Source organism: Silurus meridionalis, chromosome 1 (assembly GCF_014805685.1).
Source record: "Silurus meridionalis isolate SWU-2019-XX chromosome 1, ASM1480568v1, whole genome shotgun sequence".
Lineage (NCBI taxonomy): Eukaryota > Metazoa > Chordata > Actinopteri > Siluriformes > Siluridae > Silurus > Silurus meridionalis.
In genome coordinates this window covers 28,711,939-28,719,388 of record NC_060884.1, presented here as the reverse complement: position 1 = coordinate 28,719,388, position 7,450 = coordinate 28,711,939, and the positions used below count along the sequence as shown (strand labels likewise).

The 7,450-nt window shown below is 34.7% G+C and overlaps 1 long non-coding RNA gene across 1 annotated transcript in view; it reads right to left on the bottom strand.

The window, feature by feature from the left end:
- Nucleotides 1-275: 275 nt before the first annotated feature.
- Nucleotides 276-7,450, bottom strand: part of LOC124384254 — a 71,082-nt gene continuing 63,907 nt past the window's right edge. Inside the window, exons 3-4 of the long non-coding RNA XR_006925372.1 lie at nt 622-711; nt 276-511 (exon numbers count right to left, since the gene is read on the bottom strand). This is a non-coding gene — a long non-coding RNA (uncharacterized LOC124384254). The remainder of the gene's footprint in view (nt 512-621; nt 712-7,450) is intronic.

The following is a 7,450-nucleotide window of genomic DNA, read 5'->3' as shown; positions in this document are numbered from 1 at the left end:
GCCTTGTGCTACAGTAATGCGACAAATAAAGAAAAAATCTATTTGGCTATGAGCAAAACAATTTTCACTTCAGAATTCCTCAAAACAAAATGTAACTCTTCATATAAAGACCCAACATTTTGGTTGTATATGAGGACCTGCTTAGAATGTCCCCCCCAAAAATAGGGTTTGTAAGGACAGGCACACTTTATCAGGACATTGGTTTAACAATACAACAACAAGACATTACACAGTATTTGAAGGACAGGCATGTTTTATTGGACCTCAAACAAACACAAACCTGACATCATGGTGCACTAGCAAGACATCAGTGACTTAAAAGAACAAGTCCTTGTCCATAACCATAAGACCAATTTGATTACAACAAAGTTCATGGTGAAATCTTGAAAAAGCTCAGTACTATATGAAGCCTGTACAGAGAGAGGTATAGAAATGAATTATGTACAGACAGTTAAAAGCAATTTAAAAGTTCCACTATTGTCCTCTTCTGGTGTCTGATTCATTTACATCCCTATAAAAAATAAATAAATTATCATTCAGAGTACATCATAAGTGTGGACTAATCATAACCGAAGATAATTAAGCAAATTAAACATCATTAGAACAGGTAAAAAAACTTACTGATCTGTGCTGGTGTCATCATGTCAAACATTCAAATTATCAACTTGCAGCGCCACTCTCTTCCATCACTTCCATCAATGTAGAGTTTATCTTAAAAACAGATGCAAAAATTACTAAAAGGGCCATTTCATGTTTACAGTAGTACTAGTACAGCCAACATCATAATCAAAACAATATGTTTAAGAGCAATTACTTAATTCACAGGGTTTACCCCTTGACTAAATAAGAGGGGTGTGTTGGCACCAAAAGCTGAGGTGATTAAATAGCAAGGTGTTTTGTATAAATATTCGACTTAACAGTGTGACCACTGTAATTTTTGATATACAAATAAAACTAAATAAACCATTAGTCATATTTTTCATTTAAGAACACTTTTGGAAATGATTAGATAGCAACATACTTACAAAACTTAAATATTACTAACTTACATAATTACAAAAACAATTTTTAAAAAAAAATACTTGGTTTAGAATAATTTTACAGAATTTCTTTAGGACACAAATAATGTCAATCAGAAGAAGAATAGAATTGCTTTTATGTGTCACATATACATCAGGCAACCTTACTTTTTTTTGTTCTTTTAAATCGTGTTGCTCAGGCCCAGATTGGTCCTTTACAATGGTAATCTAAAATAGACAAAACAAAATACTAAAGTTTTATGGCTTCTTCTTTCAGCTGCTCCCATTAGGGGTCGCCACAGCGGATCATCTGTCTCAATACTACTCAGTCCTCTACATCTGCCTCTTTCCACCCAACTACCTGCATGTCTTCCCTCACCACATCCATAAACTTACTATTTGGTCTTCCTCTTTTCCTCCTTTCATGGTTCAGCATTCTCCAACTGATATACCCCGTGTCCCTCCTCTGCACATGTCCAAACCATCTACATTTGCGCCTCCCTTACCTCGTCCCCAAAACATCCTACATTTTTATATTGAACTTACTTTTGCCTCTCATACTGTATTTCAGATCATTTCATATTATGTTTTTTCCTCCTAGCTTTTTATTTAATTTCCGAACCACTTCAAGTTGCATTTATTATATATATAATGTGTTAAACTGCACACAGAAGAAACAACATGAATGCTTTTTTTGGGTTTTGGTAGAACAGGATTCTTGAACCCAATCACATGTTATAATGCCTGCTAAACCCTGTTTAAGTTTTTCTATTTATGGGTGAATAAAAAGGCACAAAGAGAGAAGGAAGCGGAAGAAAAAGACAGTGAGCGAGAGAGAACTTTTAATAAAGCCTAGATTTCTCCAACCCTCCACTGGTGGAATTATTTTTAGTTATATAACAGACACACTGTTATTCAGGGTTGGGGGTAATAAAAGCAATAAAAGAGAGAGAGAGTGAGAGAAAGAGATAGAGAGGGGAGAGGGGAAGAATGAGAGAGAGAGAGAGAGAGAGAGAGAGAGAGAGAGAGAGAGAGAGAGAGAGAGGACAAAAAAAAATCCTAAGCTGGTCATTCTTTTAATGGAGTTTACTCCGGTTATATCTTCCTGCACAATAAGCAATTCTGTACAGTCGATAAAAGCTCCAGCTAAATTGTTTCCTTCTCTTGCAGGGAAATCATCTCAAAATTGGCTTGATATTACCGTTTTCTCCCTGAGTGCATGTACACAGGTCCTTAGTGATTATAGAGCAAAATGCTACAAAGGCGCTTGAGTAATTACCCTTTTTACTACACATCAGGGAGTAATGACCAGGTGTATTGCATGTATACAGAATGGCAGGATAAAAATCAATATACTGTATTTGGTGGGGACCAGACTTATTAAAGAGTTCAGTAAGCATTGCTTCTTAGAAACAGACTCTTGTGATTCTTGCTCTGCATCATTTAAAATAAGTAGTGTCAACCTAATAAAGATGTCTTTATTCGATTTCCTATACTGTATCTTATATATAATGTGTTTTCACAGTGCATTACAGATATTTAATGACAGATATTTATTTATTTATGATTGAATTTCTCATCACCTGGATACTCATTGCTGCTGAAGATGCCCCTACATGGATCATCGTTAGGTTACCACTTAGAAACCACAAAAATGGATCTGGACTGCAATTGTTACAAACTGATTTGCTATGCTGGTTGAGAACTATAACTTAGCGGTCCCAACAATTTTTGGTATTTTCTAAATATCATAATAAACATGAATCCACTGTGTTATTGTTTGTTCATTTTGCTCGCTTGGGGGTTTCAATTTAGTGGTAATGTATTATGTGTTACCAGCCAGAGCAGCCCCTTTAAGAAAGTAGCGGATGGAGGTAAGACATGTGACCGAGGCATCTTGACATGCATCAAGAGTGAGTCATAGACAGATGTGGCGGAGAAAATCAGGTCATTTTCCAAAATAAAACATTGTTCAGAATCAGATAATAAATAAAACGGAAATAATGTAAGTTATGTATTCTTCTGTGTGGCCCGGTACCAATTGACCCAATCGGCCCGGGGGTTGGGGCGACAAAACAGAGAAGGTTCTTGAAGCATGTCTTCCTTGTACCATAAAAAATGGTGGGAGCAGTTGAGCAGTGCTGGATTGTCAGAGAGTGTATGGTGATAAATGTGATAAGTGTTATGAGGAAGCTGGGTGTTTGTTAATATTTGGCTTTGTAAGCAAGAATCAGTGTTTTAATTATTTTTTAAAGCAAGCTTAGGTAACAAAGCAATGGGTTGTGGTGGTGTGGAAGGAAATAGGAAGGTTAGAAATAAGTCATGCAGCTCTTTACAAGTCAATTTAAGTATTGTCATTCCAACCATATGCAGTGCAGTACACAGTAAAATGAAAAAAAATATTCCCATCCGATCAAGGTGCTACAACAAATCGGTGGTTGGGGACCACTGATATAACTGATATGATAGCTTCCCACAAAGACTTTTCAACTCACTTCCCAGCCTGGTGCAGGTCTACAATTTTGTTTCTGGTGTCCTTTGACAGCTCTTTGGTCTTGGCCATAGTGGCGTTTGGAGTCTGACTGTTTGAGGTTGTAGACAGGTGTCTTTTATACTGATAACGAGTTCAAACAGGTGCCAGTAATACAGGTAACAAGTGGAGGACACAGGAGCCTCTTAAAGAAGAAGTTTCAGGTATGTGAGAATAATAATTGCAGAAATCTTGCTTTTTTGTAGGTGACCAAATACATATTTTCCACTATAATTTGCAAATCATTTCTTTAAAAATCAATGTGATTTTCTGGATTTCATTTTCTCATTTTGTCTCTTATAGTTGAAGTGTACCTATGATGAAAATTACAGGCCTCTCTCATCTTTTTTTAAGTGGGAGAACTTGCACAATTGGTGGCTGACTAAATACTTTTTTGCCCCACTATATGACCTTAGGGGGTTTTTCCTTACTTTCACTTGCTAATTAGGGACAAGAGGGCTTAATTTCTATATTTAAAATGCATATTTCAAATTAAATGTTTGTAAAGGTGTTTTGTGACACTGCCTGATAATAAAAGTAATTATAGCATCAGTCCCTTTCCAAGTAGTTTGAAATAAAAAATGTATTTACAGTATACTCTTTTTAAAATTAATATAACTATACACGGTACATAGTGTGTGATTGGAAATCTTTATTACACAGAATCATAACTGTAGGCTTTAAATTATTAATTTCTCAATACATGTAACCAATGTGAATTCACCTTTTTGTTTTGGTTTATTATTAAGCTTAGAAAATGTTAATGATTTAAGCTATAAATAATTGATTAAATAAAATATTAAAATAATGTGCTTGTTATATAAATCTGTCTTTAGATGTATAGCTCCAGTAGAGCCAGAGCTGCTGTTATAGAAGTTGAATTAACACTTAAAGCTTTATTATTAGTAATCATAAGTACCAAGGTTGCAGTATGAAGAAAGTTATACTTTTTTTTTATATAAATATGTACATGGTCTAATAAAGTTTCCATGACATGCCATTCATCAACACGAAGCTGCGAGCAAAAAAAATACAAAATTCATCTTACTCATCTGATAATTATTTTATCACCCTACCTGGTTTTATCATGCATCTTTAATGTACGTATTTCCTGTCTTCATTTTATGCTCCGAGCTAATTTAGCTCATCAGGTCTGATTGAAAGTAAAAAAAAAGAAAAAGAAGAAAACATACATCCTGCCTTCTGGCTGGTTTCATATCAGTGCTGCTTGCTCTTTCACCATATGCCAGACAATAATAGCATGCATGGATGTGTAAACAGTACAGGAAGGTAAAAGAGAGAGTCTGTGTTCAGAGAATAGCTTGTGGCAAGTTTTCAGGCAAAAATTTGTGATCCTTAGCATCCCTTTTACGGATTTTAGTTCTAAAATTAAACTTTGTGGACACCTGACCACACTATGTATGATTCTTTGTGTACATACCATTCTACATGTAGTCCCAATTTGCTGTTAGAATAACCTCCACTCTTTTGGGAAGATGTTACACTAAAGTTTGTAGTGTGCTTGAGGAGATTTGTGTTAGTAAAGTCAGGTACTGGTGTAGAGAGAAGATGTCTGGGGTGCAGTCAGCATTCCAGTTCATCCCAAATGTGTTCAATAAGGTCAAAGTCAGAGCTCTAGAGCAGACCACTCAAGATCTTCAACTTTAACTCATGAAAACCATATCTCGATAGAGCTGGCTTTGTGCACAGGGGCAGGAACTGGAACAGGTTTCAGTCTTTTAGTTCAAGCAAAGGGAAAATGTTATGCTGCAGCATCCAGAGATATCCTATACAATTGTGTGCACTTTGTGGTAACAGTTTGGGGAAAAATACATATTGCTGGAAAGGTTAAGTGTCCTTATACATTTAGTGTATTTAAAGCAATAATATGAGCACTAGAGTATGTTTCCAAATATATATTAAATGTCTTACTTCTAATTAAATTAATAATTAATTTTAAGTTGGAGAACAGATTTTTAACTTGTTACTTGTCTCAGGATTAGAACTACTAGGTTCTGGTAGGTACCTTTCAAACAATTTACTCATTTTAAACAAATCTTTTACATGAACAGTCCCACCCTTTTTTGCACCACAGAACATTTTCACAAAAATTTATTTTTTTAATTGACCGTGGAAGGGGGGGTAATGGGGAACATAACTAAACATAATGGGCATATCATATTTCTAGTGTACATATCATGTGACTTAATTACTAATTACGTTTTACATATATAATGAAGTCACTATAATGTGGAATCAGTTTAAGCTTTATTTATTGGAGCACAGAAAAAAAACTGGGGGAAATTTGCACAGGTGAAAGTTGATTTTTTTTTTTCTATAAAAACACCCTGCAGGCTGCAAAAGTCAATAAAATGGAAATAATATAAAAGTTGAAATGTCTTTTTTCTTTCTGTGCAGCCTTGTGGTTCAAGACCCTGTTGTATATGAATCAGGATTAACGAGTTGTCTCAGAAGTGATTCATCTACATAGGTGCAGATAACAGAAATGATTATTTCATCTCCCAAATGTGTTCCAGTCCAACTAGTTCATTTCTCTTTCCTGTAAAAGCCTTTGCAGTTTTGACATTAGAAATGCAGGAAGCTGCATGCTCAGCCGACACAAAATGAACAAATCACTTGGCTGAGTCTTAAATTAATAAATTTTGTTTCTCCTAATATGTCATAGGTTACATTATCATGTTCCTTCTTTGCAAAATGATCCAAAGTTTGCATAAGTAGACATGTTTGGGAAAAATACATATTGCTGGAAAGGTTAAGTGTCCTTATACATTTAGTGTATTTAAAGCAATAATATGAGCACTAGAGTATGTTTCCAAATATATATTAAATGTCTTACTTCTAATTAAATTAATAATTAATTTTAAGTTGGAGAACAGATTTTTAACTTGTTACTTGTCTCAGGATTAGAACTACTAGGTTCTGGTAGGTACCTTTCAAACAATTTACTCATTTTAAACAAATCTTTTACATGAACAGTCCCACCCTTTTTGCACCACAGAACATTTTCACAAAAATTTATTTTTTTTAATTGACCGGTGGAAGGGGGGGGGGGGGGGGGGGGTAATGGGGAACATAACTAAACATAATGGGCATATCATATTTCTAGTGTACATATCATGTGACTTAATTACTAATTACGTTTTACATATATAATGAAGTCACTATAATGTGGAATCAGTTTAAGCTTTATTTATTGGAGCACAGAAAAAAAACTGGGGGAAATTTGCACAGGTGAAAGTTGATTTTTTTTTTTCTATAAAAAAAAAACACCCTGCAGGCTGCAAAAGTCAATAAAATGGAAATAATATAAAAGTTGAAATGTCTTTTTTTTCTTTCTGTGCAGCCTTGTGGTTCAAGACCCCTGTTGTATATGAATCAGGATTAACGAGTTGTCTCAGAAGTGATTCATCTACATAGGTGCAGATAACAGAAATGATTATTTCATCTCCCAAATGTGTTCCAGTCCAACTAGTTCATTTCTCTTTCCTGTAAAAAGCCTTTGCAGTTTTGACATTAGAAATGCAGGAAGCTGCGCATGCTCAGCCGACACAAAATGAACAAATCACTTGGCTGAGTCTTAAATTAATAAATTTTGTTTCTCCTAATATGTCATAGGTTACATTATCATGTTCCCTTCTTTGCAAAATGATCCAAAGTTTGCATAAGTAGACATGTTTGGGGAAAATTTGTCTTGGAACATTTTAATTTTATTCTGTTTAACTGAACAAAAGGAATGAAATGACTTGCATAAAGATTTGTTCATTTTGCTGAAAGAGAAACTATGATCTGAGCTACTAAAATGATCCAATTTTCCCATCACTTAAACCCACATTATGTTAAGTAAGTACAATGAGAAATTAGACATACAAACATAGAAATG